Below are 19,153 nucleotides of genomic sequence, written 5' to 3'. Positions count from 1 at the left end.
ACACGGTGAAATGTAATTACTGTGCGCGACACGCTTGGAGACAAACTGATATGTTGTTTGTGTGGGCGGCAGGAGAAACAGAGCCAGGATGATTCCCACCTGCATCCATTGTGCTGAGGGATAGAGAGAAAAAAACGTTTTGGATTTAAAAAAAAAAAAAAGGGGGAAAAAAATTGGTTTCCTTTTCCTCAAGCAACTCGCTGTCATTAGTGGGAAAATCAATCCTTCAACGCATGGCAAAAGACAAAAAACAAATGAGTATGATAATGATTTTTTGCTTTTTTGGCATTCATCGAGGTACATTCTACTAAATCAGGTAGTCAGACGTTAGTACGCAGCGACAGACCGTCAATCTAAATACTATATAACAGTGTGGTGACAACAAAAAAAATTAATTAAACAAATCAGTGGTGCGTAAATCACAGCAGAAAGAAAAGAAGGGCAACTACACAATTGACCTGCATGAGCACGAAGAGAAAGCAGGCAAAATCAAACAGCATAACACAACAAAGTCAAGTTTGAAATGTAATGAGGCACAAAAAAATATATAAACAAAAGACCAGATAATCCGCTGCAAAGGGTGTAGAAATCACCAAATGTACAAAAGGTCCACATGGAGCGAAGAGCCAATTAGAGGATGAGCAACCAGAGACTTTTACAAAAAAAAAGGGAGAGAAGCCAGTTTCCTTATTCTGAGCAGGAAATGTTGGGGCTTAGACGATTACTACCCAAAAGTTTTACTGTCTCTGCACCTCATGCCGACCAAGGAATCACTTCGAAAGGCATCATTTTAAAAATAAACATAGCGTCGCTATTGTAGCGGGTTGCCATTGTTTTTCTGCTTTGTAGCACGTCTTGTACTTTTGCAGTGCCTCTGTCCAACTGGTCGCTCTGACGCCACTCGATATGGGCCTGGCGGGCACACTGCAGTATTCCAGGTCACTCCTGTAAATGTGAGGACGCAAAAGTTTTTCACCTTTGGCTTCTGTTTCTACTGGCTATTAGCTGGTCTGTCTCGGCCTCCTTTAGGTTTGAAAGAGTAAACCTGCTGACCTGAGTGTAGATTGGATTCATTTTTTTCAGGTATGTTTAGCGCCGAGCAGTGCAGCGAAATCTAATCTAATCACAACCACAAATTATGTCTAAACTGGTGGGAAAAGCAACGTTTGTCCACCCTGGTTTCCTTCGTGTCCGCCCACGCTTTACTTCTGCCTACGCTGCTGCTGCTGCTGCTGCTGCTGCTGCTGTGGATGCAGCAAAAAAAAACAATCCTACAATTCTTCTTGTTCTTCTTCAAATGTGTCTCTCAGTGGCCAGAAATCTGGTAAATTCAGCACGAAAATACTCCAAAGCGCCATGGCCACTCTGCATGGAGCTGCCACAGAAATAGAAATCATGCTTAATTCAACGTGCGCGTTTACTGAGAGTAAACACCACCGTGCTCATCGGACGGGCTTTTGCATTCAATCTTTTTTCTCTTTCAATTGGCGACAAAAACAATGAAAAATCCAAAGCGGCTTTGCGTGTTAACAGCTTTAAACTGACACGCAGGTGATTGGAGATGCAGATGTTGCAACAAGGCCCCCCCCAACCACCCACCCACCATCAACATATCTGGCTGAAATAATCAGTGTTCAGCCACAGTGGGCACGGTGCTGCACACAGAGGCAAAAAGTGGGCGTGACCGACCATACCCTTCGGCATTAATCTCCATCTCTTGCTTATTTAAATCTCTAATTTTGCCTGTGTGTGTGTGTGTGTGTGAGAGAGAGAGAGAGAGAGAGAGAGAGAGAGAAAGAGTGAGAGAGAGAGACAGAGAGACAGAGAGAGAGGGAGAGACTGAGGCCCTGATAAAAACCAATCTGTCTCCAGCAAAAGTGTGCAAACCAGCTGCCGAGGACGGCGGCACGGCGTGTGACGATTTTAAGAGGTTCTCCATCACAGTGTCTTAATGTTGGTAAATAGTCCAACCCAGGTGATTTAAAATGAACCCCCACCGCCTCCATTTTGGCTCCAGTTCAGACAGCCCGAAGGCATAAAGTGAATCATTAGTGAAGGTGAACTGAGGAAATTGAAATTTAATTATTTATACCAGTTGGTGGCGCAGACACCACGCAGTCGTCGGCGGGCATGTGTGTGTTTTTTTTTCCGCGCTCTCAAAAATTTCGAAAACACAAGTATAAATGCACGGCTCCGTTCTTAATGGGGTGCCTAATATGTGTTGACAGTTCCCATGCATATTTAGAGAGCGCCTGTCAATTTGTGATTACACTTCAAAAAACCAACTCAAACAACGTTTTCAGAGGGCAAATCCTAAAATATTCATACTTTGCTCGCCGCACGCAGAGCACACAGCCCCTTTATCCCTTGTTTGGTGGCCAAGCAACATTAGGCGTGAAACTGCAGCCGCCAGAAAAATGAACGCACGCCCTGACTTTCTCTTTGAAGTAGTTTTGTCACTTTCCGAAGCGAGTCCAAATGAGCCCAGGTTACAGCTAATCAGCACCCTGAGATCGCCGTAAAAGGAGCCGTCTTAATCAGGGCCTTGGCTGCAGCTCCAAACAGGGCAAATCATCTGCGACTTGCACGAACGTACAGCAGGAACGCCATCGAGAAGGCAGCAATCAGTGACTGCGAGCAATCCAACCTGCACCTCAAAACGCCTCACTCGCTGCATTTCCATTACCCCTGGGATTTTACGCAAAACCTAAATACAGCAATAAAAAACTGGTAATTGAAACTACACACGTAAACTTAAAAAAAAAAAAACTCTCAAATATTGCTAAAAGGTTTTTGCGCTCTCATGAGGTGGTTTTTCAGACGTATACATATCGAGGTATATCACAAAAGTGTCATAGAAACACTTGATTAGTTTTTAGCAGACAACAAGTAATCAACTTGCCCCAGTGGCGTCATCATGGAACTGCTGCCACATGGCTTTAGATCAGGGGTCACCAACACAGTACCCGTGGCCACCAGGTAGCGCCCAAGGACTACATGAGTAGCCCGCAGGCCTGTTCTGAAAATAGCACAACTCGTTCAGCTGTGTCTAAAATTCAATTTCATCCAACCATATTGAGACATTGTTGATGATTATTGAGAACTCATTAACGTGATCATTGTTTTCACATCGATCAGTTTCATTAATAATCATATATACCTCAAGAATAACTGAGAAAAAGTAGCTTTCAGGTTCTAAAAGGTTTGGGACCCCTGCTTTAGATAATAACATCTTCTTTTTTTTTTGCACACCTCTTGAATGGTTTAGGGTGGCTGGATCTGGCAGTTCCATCTTAATAAGCTCCCATCAGCCTGGCTGCCTAGCTCAGCGGGCTTTGAGGAGGACGAGGCAGTGGCTCAGAGACAGGAAGCTCATTTAAGCTTGTAGCTACGGCCGTCTACAGCAGGGATTCGGATTGAGATTCCCTTATTAAAAGATGACGTTGAGGCCTTTTTTTCTACTGCTCGCTGGATTTGGGCCAAGGCTGACAAGGCAAAGCATGAAGTTTTGGTCCTCAACCAGTAGGAAGCATTGCTCTGTTACCGACAAGCCAAACATCGTGGACCCCGTCCCTCTGGGCAGGCCAAACATGCTCCTCCTTAGTTAACTTAGTGTTTATTTGATGGCTAGTTAAAACACTCAATCAATTACCCTCCACCTCCTACCTCCTCGTCTGATCTGAGGCAAGCAGACGACCTCCTTTTGCAGCATTTTGTCGGAACGCGAGGAAATCGACCCACCCTCATTTACAACCTCTGAAGCTCCCCAAGTGTCATTAAGGCCTCTCTGTCTTCAGCCAAGAGCTCCGCCACAGGAGGTGTCAGCAGGCCCGTGACAGATCCCAGTCGTTCCTCAACACCACTGAACACCTGCGAACATGATGCATTCACATGTCTGAAATCTGCCATTTGCATTCTGCGGCTAATCCCTTCTAGCCAGAAGGTTATTTCCATGCTTGCCAGTCAAACGCTGGCGGAGAACAAATATGCTTTCTGTATAGACATGTATTTATAGACATGGAGGGGGGAAAAAAAACTCCTCCCAGGAGCCCAAGAGGCAGTGTTTGGCAGTGATGTAAATTCATCTACTTATTGCATGAGCACAAACACACCACACGTGAAAACATACATATGTGGGTGTGGGTGTGTGTGTGTGTGAGTGTGTGTGACCGCCCACACTACATTAAGGTGTAGCCAGCCAGGACACACAATGTCCATCATGCTCAATGTAATCTGACACACATTACATACGGCGTTCAACAAAGTAGTACAGTAGTATAGTAGTTGTCCATCTTGTAATTGTGTGCAGAAGACCAGTGGGCTGAGCCGTATCATTGCTGTTTCAGGATAGCTCAGGTTTTTTTATGGCAAATTGGCCTACTGCCAAGTATCCCTGTAGCCAAATCAGTGAGATGTCAGTCAGTGAGCTCAGTGAATGAAATGGAGGTGAAAAGCACAGGTCTTCTCCCTTCAAAACTCATCAAATGCACAATCCAACACATCTGGACCAGTGGTGACCTGCACATTCGTCACCCTACCAAATAATAATGTGACATTACGAGACAGACATTGGGTACATATCCGCTATCCGGAGTGATTCCAAAAGTGCACCTTTAGCGCAGCCACTCTCGTCATCCAAACAAACATTTGTCAAGAGGAAGCAGATCTCTTGTCACAGTGGACTTCGAGGTGAATGGCCAAGATGATTTCTTTGCTAACCAAGACAAAACCAAGTGAGCAGCACTATCTGTGGTGCCACTGTGTCACTCCGCCCAGTAGTTTACTCAAGAAAGCAGTTCCAAGTATTTGTTTCATGCATCCAAATATACATACTACATGTCAAAATTTTGTACCTACTCGTGACTATAGGGATGAATGGCAATTTGCGAAAATGTTGAATGAATCCTTTAAGATTCTCCAACAGTCTAGTTTTTTGTTTTGTTTTGTTTTGCTTCCGTTTTGTCTTTTTTGTTTGCTTTTTGTTTTTGATTGAATGATACAGAAGAAGACACAGCAAGATGTGAGACATGCATGGACACAGACGTGAAACAGCATGAAATCAAATCTGAACCGCTCGAGACGTGCAGTTTGTAGTTAATATCAAATCTGTTGAGTAAATTTGATTTGTGAAAATCAATCTGTGTGTGTGTGTGTGTGTGTGTGTGTGTGTGTGTGTGTGTGTGTGTGTGTGTGTGTGTGTGTGTTAGTTTTCTCCCAGAGACTCAATGTCTCAATTTGGATTGCTGTATTCGGTACTGGCACGCCACTCGAAAAAACAATCCAATTCAGCGGAAGCGAATAAAAGCTCAGTCGGGGGTTTAAGCTTGCAATGCAATGTATGCGCTCGATATTCTATCAGAAAGAACTGATTAACTCATCAGCGTTTCTAATCAGACGATGACACGCGTCCTATAAGATCTGACAGAGGTTACGTTCCAACCTTGCAACACAGCAGGAGCTTCCTGAGATCTCAAGCTCCAAATGTCACTCTTCCATCTCGAGAAGCAGCAAATTCATCTTCAGAATCATTTTCAGCATTTATTAGGTTCTTACTATTGCAGGTTTTGGGGTTTTTTTAAGCAGGAAGCTAATCTCAAGTCACGGGGGAAGAAAAAGAAAAGGCAGAAAAAAAAAGCCTCTGGTTGTTGTTGTTTTCTTGTTGTTTATCCATTTGATGTGATGTGAGGCTCATCCAGTCAGCTTACAGGGTGTTGTTTTTTTTAAATGGCATGAACGATGACCTGCACTACATTAATGCGACAGATTCTCTTGATCTAAGAGCAGTGTTCCCATTACTAGCAAACGCTAACTGACCTATGAGTATGATTCTAACTTGGCCAGTTGACGTCACTTCCTGAAATCTTCCCTCCTCCTTGCCTCTACCTGTTGCCATATAATACACGCCATCTTTTACCAACAAATATAACACTTTTGTTTGATTTTTTTTTTTTTATATTTCTTTGAAGCAACATTTCGAAATATTACTTAAAAATTCACTTAACAAAATTCAAACTGTCTTTTTGCCTCTGGATTTTTTTTTTTCTGGAATGAATTAATCTGTGAAGTTGGTACATGTTCCATCTAGCGTTTTAGTTATGCTTTCATAAATATATTAAAAGTTGTGATCAGTAGCTATGAAGATTAAAGGTGCTTCACATCAGCACATCTATTGCAACATTCTGATCACATCCCTTCCCAGTTTCCAAAGAAATTTAATTTGGAACAAGACGAGGCATTTGTGACGATCCTTATTCCCAACTGCGTCCATGAGCACACTTTCTGATGCGTTCTGATTGTCATATAATTATCCTCTGTCCAAAGGCTAGCCAGCAGTGATTGGCAGTTCAGGTGGAAGCGCAGCTTCCTCCTCGTCTCGTCTGCTGCACCCTGTCAAAAGCTCTGTGGTTTTAATTGGACACATCCTCCTCCGGTTTTTCCAGCAAATAAGACAACTTTGTGCACGTCAAAATGGGTTGCTATAATTAAAGTTTTGCCATCTGTGTAAACAGTGAAGCTGCAACCTCTGATCAGACCGCTTTTAATCTGAGAGGAGGAAATTTTGCGCCCACAGGCACGGCTGATGCCCCTGTTTGACATTTTATTTCGAATAATGGGCCGAATCTAACAATTTCTCCGGCTCTTTCAAGCCGCTGTTGTATAATTTACTTGAGCACATGGCAATAAGCCGGCACTTCGGTTTATGACAATTCTCATTTTGCCATCAAAGCTGCAAACGCACAGAGAAACGCGGCGCGGCAAGACGTCTGTCCTTCCCCCGTCCGACCGCCTTGACAGAGCAGCACATCTGTGCGAGCAGAGTTTAAAAAAAAAATAAAAAAATCAAGAAATAAATAAAAGCCTGCTGTGAGTAATCTCATCAGAGAGCTCTTCAGACAGGCGCCACTGTGCAGGAGAGCCCGTGCGTGATCCTGGAGAGGGTGATGAAGTCTCTGGAGTAGATGTAAAGCTGCTGGGATCAGGCGGCGGTGATTGATGCATCTTCCCTGCCGAGGCCTTGGACCACCGGTGCTCTGCCGAGGCTTTCAGACCCCAGAGCTGCTGCTGCTGCTGCTGCTGCTGTACTCTGAATCCCAGGAGGATGTAAAATTACATCATCCAGTCTGACAGACTGCGAAGACCGTGCCTGGTGAAATGTCGCAGAAGGTTAAAGTCACCAATTTTTTTGTTGTTTTTTTTATTCGCCGCAGATGAAAGCCGATGTTGAGGCTGGCGTGCAGGATGAGGTGACGCGCACAGTGCTGTCCTGTTCACATGACACACACACACACACACACACACTGAAACCTCGCCGGTGGGTTAGAGCACAGCCAGGGGAGCTGTGAAATAACGAGAGCACAATTTTTTTAAATTTTATTTTTCTACGAATCTCACTGGTGGAGAGGATTTCTGGGCCTCCTGAAATAAAGGTTGACAACCTGCCAGGCTGTAAAGCTGAAATTAAAGAAATTGCTAATAGCAGGTCTCATGCGAGACGTAATCGTAGCTGGCAAAAATTAGGCCAATATGTGATTATGTTCTATTGCGCTATGGGCTGTAATCAGTTTGATAATGATAAGGACGGGCTTAAATGAGATTGTGATGGCAAGATAATTACTGTGGCAGCTACTGCTGTTACAGTGTCACAGCGCTGCGATCACAACTTGAAAATGCCAGATTTTGAGAGGCGAGATTTTGCACGCATTACCGCTTCTACATGTAAGTGACACATGAAACATTTGAAACTTTTAGCAAAGCCATAGGTGAGGTTAGAATGAGGAAAGAATGTTAGCATTAGTGCAGGCAACCTGAGGGATTGCTGCTCTTATGGGATGGCAGCTCATCGTGGCAGCATCCCTTGAAGCTGGGAGCCAGGTAACCTGCCTGTGACAAATAATGATGGATTATTCTCATATTAAGGCCCGGACCACATGTCATCCTAATTTTTCAGTCAGACAAGCGTCAATGATTAAGTTTCAAATCACTAATCATGAAGGAAACATCTTTGCCGGTTGCAGTCAAGCCAGCGAGAGGAGCTAATATTGCGGTGGCTTCGGCGCAGAGTTTTTCCGCTGAGCAGTTGATGTCACCAGCACTGGCCTGGCATTAACGTGGATGACTGCTGACCCGAGTCTGCAGTGGGAAAGTCATTTATCGCCGGAATCACTGGCTAAAACTGGGAGGCAGTGGCTTCCTCTGACCGACAGAAAATGTATGTGATATATTTCCTTTGACAGAACTGTGAGCTATTCTGAACATTGTGATAAAAATTAAAAACTTAGCAAGTCGAAATATGCACAGCTTCGTCATCACAGCTCACTTTATAATCTTGAAAAATGTCTCACTTTACACATCCATCATCTGTTATTAACAATTACCTGCAATGCAATGATATTGCTATATATATAAAATATATATAATATTCCCATATATTGTAAGTGTTTTATGTATGTTGTCATATAATTAACTTCACTTAATCACGCTTGTGATAAAGTGAAGTTAATTGCTGGCTGTTTTTAGTTGTGGTTTCTTGATGGGCTCTGTTGATAGGCGGAGTTAAAGCTCAACCCAGACAAAATCATTTCACCTTTTCGCAGTGTATAAATGACATTTCCGATTTGTATTCCACTTGTCTTCGGAATGCAGTATTTTAGCAAACATGTCTCTTTCCTCACTATGTCCACGTTTTTCATTTAGTTTATTTTATTTCAACTTCCAACTCCAAGCCTTTTCCTCTGGGGCAACATCTAATTTTGTACTGACCCACGCAAGACGTAGGTTCCGCCTCCGCAGTGACAATCAATTTATTCCAATTTAAATCCAAGGCCAAAGTGCTTGGAAATACGCAAACTTCTGAACAGCAAACACACATGACAAACCCTTCACTCTCCATCCGATGAATTCATCTAGATGCTTTAAATCACACACTCTACATTTTCAATTACGTGTGCGCCCCTATATCGAACATTAATTTAACCCTTTTGCTTTAACCTGACATCCAGTGATACTCGTCTTATGTTCCGCATTTGTTGAGGTGGTTTGATTTTCCCTAATTGTCCAGAAATGTCATGTAACAGTAACTGATGACAGCAGACGACGCGCCGGCCCGTCGACGCGTGAACACGGAGGCAGTCGGGCGAGATGCAGATGCTGCCACATGTTTTTGTTAACGTTTGCGGCTCAGCTAAATTTAACTTTGCACACTCCACAGTTCATCTCAGTCGCATCTGCGCCCTACTGTGAAATGCTGTTTGACAGCCTGTGTGACGTGGGTGTGTGGGTTTTATGGCTGAGGGAGCGCGCGGTCCGTTGCAGCACTTCTACATTCCCGTCCTCAGTGAAATCTGAAAGGCACGATCGCAGGGAAAGTTCGTCTTCTTCACACCTTTCGGGACCAGTGTCTGTAGCATTTAGAGGCATCTGCGATGGAAAATCATCATGCACGATTTAGTTTGTCAAAGCCACTCAAAGAAACGGCTGCTGTCGTTTTACTTCACCAATGACAAGCATTTACATTTACATAAAGAACCGGTCCGCCACTGGGTATCAACAGTAGTGTGGATCTGCCTCTTGGTGCTGCTTGGCAACTGTCAATACAGGTTTAGAGTAAAGTTTAAAAAAGTATATATTATCCTTCATTTGTGATAAATGTCTCTGGCTTCAAGCGCTGCAGTGTTTCAACAGGACATTTAACTTTGTTAAGCGTTGCCAGGAGAATCCTTGCAGGTGCATCGGATTATTGATTCAACATTTTCACTGGATTTGTTTACAACGAGGTCGGACACAGAATATTAAACCACCTTCATGACATAACTGAAGCCTGGCTGATTCATTCTGTCCAACAGAAGGGAGAAAAAGCTCGTGTGATGATCACTTTTTGAACTTTCGCCTGTTGTTTATCCCTCTCTGAGTGTGAACACTCACAGTGAGGTCACTGGGCTTTCTCACTGCAGTCTCACTGCACGGCTCATTAAGCCCCCGGTGGCCATCCGTACAAACTGCAAACCGGCCCCTCGGTGTCCCAGTTGTCTGCGGGAGGACGTTCTGCAACATTAGGCCTAATCACAGCGGTGGAAGCGAGTCTTTGCACACTGTTTCACTCGCTATTTTTTCCTCCTGTATTTAGAGGCCGGCAGGGAACCCTTTAGGGCAGACGAAAAACGCAGAGGTGGAAACAAGCGAGAGCGACTCTGGCTTGTGTTTTCACACAAACACACCAGGGGATGTTTTGACGAGCACTCGGAGAAGCAGATGTGATTTTCCGGGCTGTTGGCTTTTCTTGTCCTCGGAGCGGCGATGAACACATGCTAGATGCCACACGTTAAAAGCGCTGGTTGAGTTGCTAACATGCAAACAGTACACTGGGATTAATCAGGGTGTTGACGCAAGGTCTTTCAAACATCACTCAGTTTGTTCTTCTCAGTCCTCTGCTCAGCACCTTGGTGACGCAAACCCGGCTATGACACAAATCAGCCAGGCGAGACGACGCTGGAATTAAAACGCACGTCAGCACTTTCTCCGGTCCCTTCGAGCGACGGAACCGCAACCCACTGCTCACCCTCAAACTTTCCCCCCACGGCGGGGGAACCAACACCAGCGATGGGCAGCGAATTCCTCCCGACTTCCGACAGCTTTGTTTCCATGGAAACTAATCCGCCGACTGGGCCAATAAAGAAGTATCTTGTGAACTTCTCAATGAGAGCAAGTCACTGTGGACTGAGGAGTGGCAGCCTGTGAATGTTAATTACAACCGCAAGACCCAGATAGGAGCACAAATAGAGTGTCCTTCATCAGCTACCACCCCCCCCCTCCCCCGCTTGATGTTGTGTTTTGTTTTTTTTTCTTCGTCATCCTACATAAAATAAAAACAAAACATCTCATGTTTACAGTGTATGTTCCCCCTGATGCCGACTTGTAAGAGGCTTATGTGCCTATGTGCGGTTGTTTTGTATTGTCTTTGTTTTATGTTGTGTCTACTTTTACTGTGCTTCCCTGTTCTTTATGGCCGTTTTGCACCTCTCTGCCTTTACTTTTAGTGGTTTTATGCCCAGTTTAAGTGGTGCTCAGTGGCCTCGCGGGGTCCTTTCACTAAGCCGTCTCTATCTGTGTGCCAATAAGCGTAGCCAGCTCGTGTGTGTTGCACCTAACTGGGGCCACAGTGATCAGGACACAGAAGACCTCGAAATGAGGGTTAATTACACTGCTGGGGGAAATCACTGTTAAGTGGGACTAATGATGCGTGACATTAGCTAGTGTGAGCCGATTGCAAATATAATTACCTCCATCATGCCAGAATGGCATTTTTTTTCATAAAGGTTATTGCTGGGACACAGCAAACAGCAAAAAAAATGCTGACGAGCTTCACCGAAGAGAAAAGTGATAATGGTACCCTTGCACAGTTGTTGAGGCTAAAAGAATAAACAACTCACACTCTTTGTGATTTGTCACACTTGACATGACTTTTCTTCTTAACTAGGCCACTATAATCAAAGTAGGAAATGTTTCCTTCGGGAAGATAAAGCCGCCTCCCCTTTTTTCAAATGCTGATGGAATCAGGGTGCCTTTGTTTTTGTCATGTGCGCGCGCTAACCCACAAACGCTGCCGCGTGGTCTTTATAGTTTGTTTGTTGTCGTTATTTGATAAATTAGACACGGAAAGTAGAAATCGACAGGGGTCACAATCATCCCCAAGTCATGCCGCGACTCGTAACGTTCACACTCAAGGTCTGTTTTCAGGTGGTCTGCGACCTGAACCACCATGAGACAACTCGTGTCGCCTGACATCCTCTTGCATTGCAAAATAAAAAACCTCATATGTGCTCTGCTGCCTGATGTCCAAGGACAACGCAGCGAAAGCTCCAGGGAGGGGAAGGAGGTCAGCATGTGGCATCATTAGCAAAGAGAAAACTACAGCTCGAGTTTCCTCTTATTGCACTTCTTTCAAAGAAACAAAGTGACCAGGACAGAAAAAGGCTGAAGATGAATAATGAAAGCACACAGATAAAGAACAAATGTCTCTTTAGTGCAAAGTATCTCTCTGAAAACAGATTTTTTAAAAATCATATCACTTTCTTCCAACAACGCCTGAAAGTCTCAAACAGAAAGAGAGAACCGCGTGACAACAGCCTGGAGACGGCAAGGAACCTGTGAAAAGCACAAGACAGAAATGCACTATAATTAGCATGACAGCGAAGCTGTGGCTGCTATTTAATGGTTAGCAACAAGAAAGCACCATGTTCACAAGAACGCCAACTCCTGATTTCCTCACTTTTAATTAGCAGCAGACATGTGCATAATTGCCAGTTTATCATTTGTGTTAAATAAAATCGGGGGAGGAAAAAAATCAGTCTGTAGCGGTGGGAGTTCATCGCACATGGAGGGCTGTGTGTCTCCAAATGTACATTTATCACTAAATAAGGACTTTTCTTTCCATCATAATTGGTAATATTTTTTCCTCCTGTTCTAATGTTGTGTTACATTTGCTAACATTACACTTGGTACACATGGTTGCCAACGAAAACCAACACGGCAACCAAAAAGGAGAGCATTTGGGTGTCATAAAAAATCTAATTGCTGCCAAGAATGTCCTTGTGTTTAAAAAAAAAAACACATTTTAAAATATTCAGGAAGTAACCATTAAAATCACTACAGTGTGTTCAAAAGTCAGTCTGCTAATGACTCATCAGGTGGCACTGTTAGAATTAAAGGCAGGAATATAAAGGCGTCATATTGGACAGAATTCACTTTGCCAATACTTCCATACATTTTGCCAAAAAGCATGTTCTAAGAATTGTTGAAATAAGCTCTTTATGATGTCACAAAAGGAACTGTCACCTCTCCCTGGTCGATCATAAAAAACATCCTCAGTTAGTTCTGCCCTTAACATTTGTATCTTTTCCAACATGGCATCATTTTCAGCCGGAGGCTAAAAGTCAGAGTTTCAGCTGGAGGCTGTAAACAGACAGATGGATAAACTTCTGGATCTCCAAAGTCTTCTTTTAGTCCCGTGAAGCTGCTCAGTCGGAATCTAGGCTGAAGAAATATGTAATATGGGGCCTTTAATAGCCCCTCTGACTGTTGTTTATTCATTGTGAATATTGTTAATGCTTTATTAATGCATCAACAGCAGTGAGACAGTGCTGTTGGTGCGGCACGTCTGCTTCTGATACTGTGTTTTTTTTTTCCCGCCGCAGAGTCGTCAAGGGCGCGTTGGTCTTTGCATTTGAATCATTAATTAGAAGAGGGAACAGCCAATGCTTGTCTCTTAATTATGACCCGAGATAACTCTAAGTAGCGAGATTATTTTGAGAAACAATAGCTGATCATCTCTCCCTGCTCTTTCTTTCAAAAAAAGTAGAAGACAACCAGTCATGATAACAAACGTGGGAGTGTAAAAGCTCCTTGAGAATCTGTGCCAGCAGCACAGCTTCGGTTGCGTCCCATTGAGTGTGAGCAGTAAGTTGCTGAATTCTACTCACAGGGGCTCCCTGCTGAGAAGGAGAAGAGTGCTGATCTCGACACGAAAACACATACACAAACACACACACACGCGCGCACGCACACACACACACACACACACACACAAAAAAAAACTCTAAATACAGATGGGACGAGCAAACAAAGACGAGCCTGACAAAGAGCCGAAGCTGTAATTTCAGCCCCAAATTGTCACACTTAAAAGCAGATAATAGCTCGTCAACAAAACAAAAGGAAAAAAGCTCTGTTTAATATTGCATTAGACGCCATTTCCATTGTGACTGCCGTCAACACATTTAGTCAAAGTGGCGTTGCAGACTTTTGGAAAAGTTTCTAAAGTCGGTGTGATTGAAGTCTGCAAGAAGGATGTTCTCTGATTTAAAGAATTGAATTGGCTGTTTGAATTTTTTATTTATTTATTTATTTTCTTGCTCCGAGTCTATAGCGCGAGCCGTGTCCTCGCCTCGGAGCCAGCCAGCCTCTATAAAGTCAGTCTGGCCGTGTTAAGAGTGGCAACGGCTGGCCCGTGAACCGCTCTCACAAATGAATGCGAATGAGCGTCAAGCTTCCACCGGAATATGCTCCAGCTCGGTGCCGGCTGCTCGGTTGGAACCAGCCAGTGGACGAGGGAGAGCAGTTCCGTCCGGCTGCACGAACAGTGCAGAGTCGGACTGGGAGGCGCTGTGTGGGAGGCCGCAGCGTGACTAGAGAATTCACTCCGACGTGCACAACAACATGTTTTCTAAAGAATGGCCTCCTAGAAAAGGAAGAAAAAAACTGCTATTTAGACTGCTATTTGCAGAGCGTAAATGGCTGCTGCTATTTTAAAACCGCTCGACAGAAGTGGGGGCCTGTCAAAAAAGAGCTGTGGCAACTGAGCGGTTGGGAACGTCAGACAGGAGACGGAGTGAGATACAATAGAACCTGTTGGAGGAGGAGGAGAAGAAGAAAGAAGACGAGTAAGAGGGGAGATGTCGGCAAATGAAAAGAGAGAGAGAGAGAGAGAGAGAGAGAGAGAGAGAGATAATGAAGGAGAGAAAAAAAAAATGTTCCCAATGTGTCTTGATCTGGGCGTGAGACTGAGAGTGAACAGCGGGGAGGAAAGTGTGGTTGTGGCTTTGTGGTCCTGGCTTGTTGGTAACATCTCCGAAGAGGAGCTAAGCTTTGTGTGTGTGTGTGTGTGTGTGTGTGGGAGAGAGAGAGAGAGAGAGAGAAATAGAGACACACACACACACACACACACACACACACACACACACACACACACATACTTTTGCTTTCAGAAGTCCATGGATTCCGGACGGCAAAGCTTCAAGGGAGGGAAACAACAAACATCCCCTTGAGACTTTGGTCCATATTGACCAGATGAAAACACGTGGCTGCTTCAGATCACTCGGCTGCGCTCTCCGGATCCACCGAATCCCAAAGGTTGTGCCGGGCTGAGATCTGGTGCCTGTGTGAAAGGAACTCCCCTCCCTCCCCCGCAGCCCCGGTCAAAAAGCCCGTTTGAGAGCGACTGGCGCTCGGTGACACGATGCCACTGCAAGTGGCTGCCGGGAAGATGCTGCTGAGCTCATAAAGGGAGGGACCTGCCCGGTGAACAACAACACTCAGGAGGACTATGGTGTTTGAATGACGGCCGGTCGGCGCGGAGGAGCCGAGAAAAGATGCACGTGAATCACAATGGAATGGCGTGTGACTCAACAGCGAATACGTAAACTCCAAGAAGCTGAAGCTGCCGCTGCTAGTGATGCTAGCGACCGTGCGTGAGCCACCGAGTCCACCTTTGAATCACACGCTGTTTCTTCAAAGGGGGGGGGGGAGGGGAATTTTTCATCTGTTTCCGTGTAAAACATGAAAGAATCTTTATTGCAACATTCTCTTATTCAGTTTCTAGCTTTCGTTTTTTTCTGCTTGGGAGCACAAAAGAAGAGTTGGAGTTTAATCTGACGGTATCTCGTCTGAAATTGTGCCTGTCGGCCCTGATCGCTAATTTTTACACCGGCCTTATCGCACCGCTATCTCAAATCTCTCTTTGTGGTGTGACACACTTAAAATAGACTTAAAATCAGTGGCAAACAACTCCCTCAACACACACGTAGTGTGTATTCCAGGCTAGATCGGGGGGAAAAAACACACACCCTCACACGTGTCGCCTACACATCGCACGGCAGCGTGTTGTGTTGCTACGCTGCCCGGCTCCTCTCTTCTGCGGGAGTGTTGGAGGGAAGACGAGGGCTGCTGAACTCTGCACGCATAAAAATTGACTGAGGGAACAAAAGTGAGGCCGGCAGCGCCGGGCGGGATCCGGCAAAGAAACACGGGGAGGGAATGTGCTGAAGGGACATAAAAGTGCGAGGCGAGGGAAAGTCGACGAGTGAAATGAGCCCATCATCGGCACGCACACGCGCACGTGCACACACACACAGCGAGAGGGAGCGAGCGAGAGGGAGCGAGAGGGAGGAGGCGGTACAATGCAGCCTTGTTACCGCTGCCCTCACTGCAGCCAGTGTTCAGGGCAATTATCCAGGGAGCCACCACACCTAAAAGAGGCCGGGGTGGCCACAGAGCTGAGCAAACAGCCCTGCCAATTAAAGATCAACACCCCGCACCTCCTCCTCCTCCTCCTCCTGCTCCTCCTCCTCCTTCTCTTCCTCTCCATCCTCCTCCTCCACCTCCAGCTCCTCCACCTCTTCCTCATGGTCGTGCCACACAGCCCAGTCACAACTGGCTTCTATACGGAGCACGAGTGGACTGTTTACACAGGAAACCGTGGCCTCAGCTCCATAGTCGACACCGCCATGCCGAGGGCTTCGTCAATAAATAATTCACTTCTTTGATGTGCACATATTTCACACATGTAAGCTGCTGAAACTCAGCCCCGGCACTGATAGCTTGGACGACCAAATACGAATATATATGTACATATCATCACAGTGAATTATTCAATTTAATGTCTGTATATATAGAGATGTTTTATATATTTTATTTTCTATATCCTCATATCTTAATCTATACAACACATTTCTGTGTGCTATACTTCTCTTGCATGTATATTTGTACTTTTTCTATTTTTTTATGGTGAAAGCTAAGAGAAAATTCCGCTACGCTTGCATAGTGATAATGAAAGATCTTCAATCTGCGTTACTTTCTGTGCTCTGATTGAGACAGCATTCCAAATAAGGCACTTGCAGGCGCAGCAGCTACGGGAGTGCTGCCAGTTACACTGGAATGTGCATATTCTAATTTAGCCAGAGTAAAACACTCGTGGTGGCGGTGGTGGACGAGGTGCGCTGTCATTGGACAGTGTTTTGGTTCTTTCCCTGCAGTAAAAGCTCCCGTCCCATCCGAGGGAAAGAGGAATGTTTTCCCGCGTTGCTGAGCTTCACTCAACGGTAGAAGATGCTCCAAGAGCTGCGTGTGCCCCTGCGGGGTTATTTATTGTGATGGAGGCGTTGACATGTCGCGGTAACCAGAATGAGATCTTCATTCTCACGATGGCTCATTCTGATCTGGCAAAGAACGATCCACTGCTCACATTGCACGTGTGTAGTGACACCATAACTGGGTTGATAATGGTATACACATGGGGGTAGCAGCCCGCAGGCCTATTTGGAAAATTGCACAACTCGTTGAGCTGCGTCTAAAATTCAGTTTTATCCGACCTTGCTCAGTCACTGTTGATAATTATTGAGAACTCATTAACGTGATCAGTGTCTTCACATAGATGAGTATCATTAGTAATAATATATAACTCAGAGAGTTTGTTATTTCAGGAGGGTCTAGCAAACTGGTAGCCCTTCATATGACTCAGGATCCATGAAGTAGCTCTCAGTGTCTTCAGTGTCAAAAAGGTTGGTGACTCCTGGTGTATACCATGCAGTGTCCTTTTTTGATATTTCCTAAAAGAAACATTTTATCAAGGCAACTGAATTGCTGATTTACTCTCTTAAATCTGGCCAACCTCCAGTCCAGAGCATTTTCATGTTTTTCTTTGCACGATGTAACTGCTGCAAGCTGCCCTTTAGAGCCTCGGAAGAGCACGAAGAAGAATTGGTGGCACATCATAGACGGGTGCCTGGTGTTGACCCTCACGTCCACAGGGAGCACCAGTGTGTTGCTGCCTGGTTCTACTGCCGATAAAAATCCATAATGGATTTGTTGTCTTTTGTGTGTGAAGAATATTTAATTGGCCTCCATTTTACAATTGCTTTCTTGGGTCTCTTTATCTGACGGTTGCATATACACAACAACAACAACAACAACAACAACAACAAGAAATCTGGATTTGAGAAGAGCTCCACCTGGATGGGTGACGTGTGATGTGACTTGCTCTAAATGCACAATGCACTCACTGAATATCTCAATGGAAACAGCAGCCGCTGTTTCCGCTCTGATCGGGATATTAGCATCAAAGAGAACGAGCTGATGACCTGCCCTTGTGTCGACTGTTAACACCGCAGCAATCCATAACATCTGCACGGCTGCTGCAGTTTGGTATGGAGGACAGACAGTTTTAGTTAATCACTAAAAGAGGTCGATAGTAAACCAGCAACGTGGCTTCTTGCCATTTAACCTCACGGCTCGACAATCCTCACAGCCTTCAAAGGTTGATTCGTCGTAGGCTAATTTCTCAGGTCTCGCAGACTGAACTGTAGTAATTGGCCTTTGATGAAAATAAACCAGAGTTTTGGAGTCTTTGCCTGCATTCAGCTGTTACATTTTACCGCACACCCACCTGGCAGCTCCCGAAATTAGTGCTAACCTTTGGGAAGTCGGATTTTCTTTCCCGCGGTCGTAAACACAACAAAGGCGCGTTCAGAGGTCGCTGCTGTTGATTTTACTGTGTAGGTGTTGAAGATATTTTCGGCCCTGTGATGGCATTAATTACAAATATCTCGGCAGCGGCAAACTCCTGCAGCCTCTGAAGAGTTTTTAGAAACGTATTCGGCATTTAAAACAACAGGAAAATGTTCCGCCATGCGGCCAAGCAACTCTCAAAAGAGGACGGTAATTTTTTATTATTCATACCCAAAGTGATAATCATTAATATTTATGGATGGGTGAAGGGAGAGGGGGAGCCATGAAGTTTTTCCCAGCTGAGTTTAAAATAAGAAAACATGCCATCATGTTCCTCACTGACAGCTGTGCAGCTGCAATGCATTATGGTCTGTTGTTTCTGTTGGAAACACATAAAGCAGCCTCTCTCTCTCTCTCTCTCTCTCTCTCTTTCTCACTGTCTCTCTCTCTCTTCTCCCACTCTGTGTGTGACAGGACTCCCGCTCCAGAGTGACTGCTGAGATTCTGATGCAACACCGAGAAAACGCAAACTACAAAACAACGGCTTGGCTTCAAGAGCGGCGAAGAGCATCTCTCGCTTTGGCGGCCGTCTCACCAGGTGTTGCAGCCTCACCGCCGCCAGTGAGGCTGACATTAATATTTGCCACGCAGCGGTCCGTGAGCGCTGCACTAACCTCACATAAGGTCACATTGTATGGCAGCGACTCTGGCCAACAGTTGAGGATGTGTGGAGGCACTGAGGCCCAAAGTTCTTTCCAAAACCCTTCTGGAACAGGGAGGTGGAGCAGCAACAACAACAACAAACTATAGACCGGAGGGAGAGGCTGAGGAATGACCGCTATCCTCAAATGTTGTTCTTCTCCCACAGTTTATTTATGTC

General features: G+C 45.0%; 1 protein-coding gene across 1 annotated transcript in view; it reads right to left on the bottom strand.

The window, feature by feature from the left end:
• The window catches only part of tspan4a (tetraspanin 4a), a 107,689-nt gene that overhangs the window by 88,019 nt on the left and 517 nt on the right, over nt 1-19,153 (bottom strand). The gene's annotated exons all lie outside the window — the stretch shown is intronic.

The sequence above is a fragment of the Nelusetta ayraudi genome, unplaced genomic scaffold (genome assembly GCF_046127955.1).
Source record: "Nelusetta ayraudi isolate G7.1 ecotype Tasmania unplaced genomic scaffold, CSIRO-AGI_Nayr_v1 ptg000002l, whole genome shotgun sequence".
NCBI lineage: Eukaryota > Metazoa > Chordata > Actinopteri > Tetraodontiformes > Monacanthidae > Nelusetta > Nelusetta ayraudi.
The sequence above is the reverse complement of the archived record's forward strand: the minus strand, read 5'-3'. Positions and strand labels throughout refer to the sequence as shown.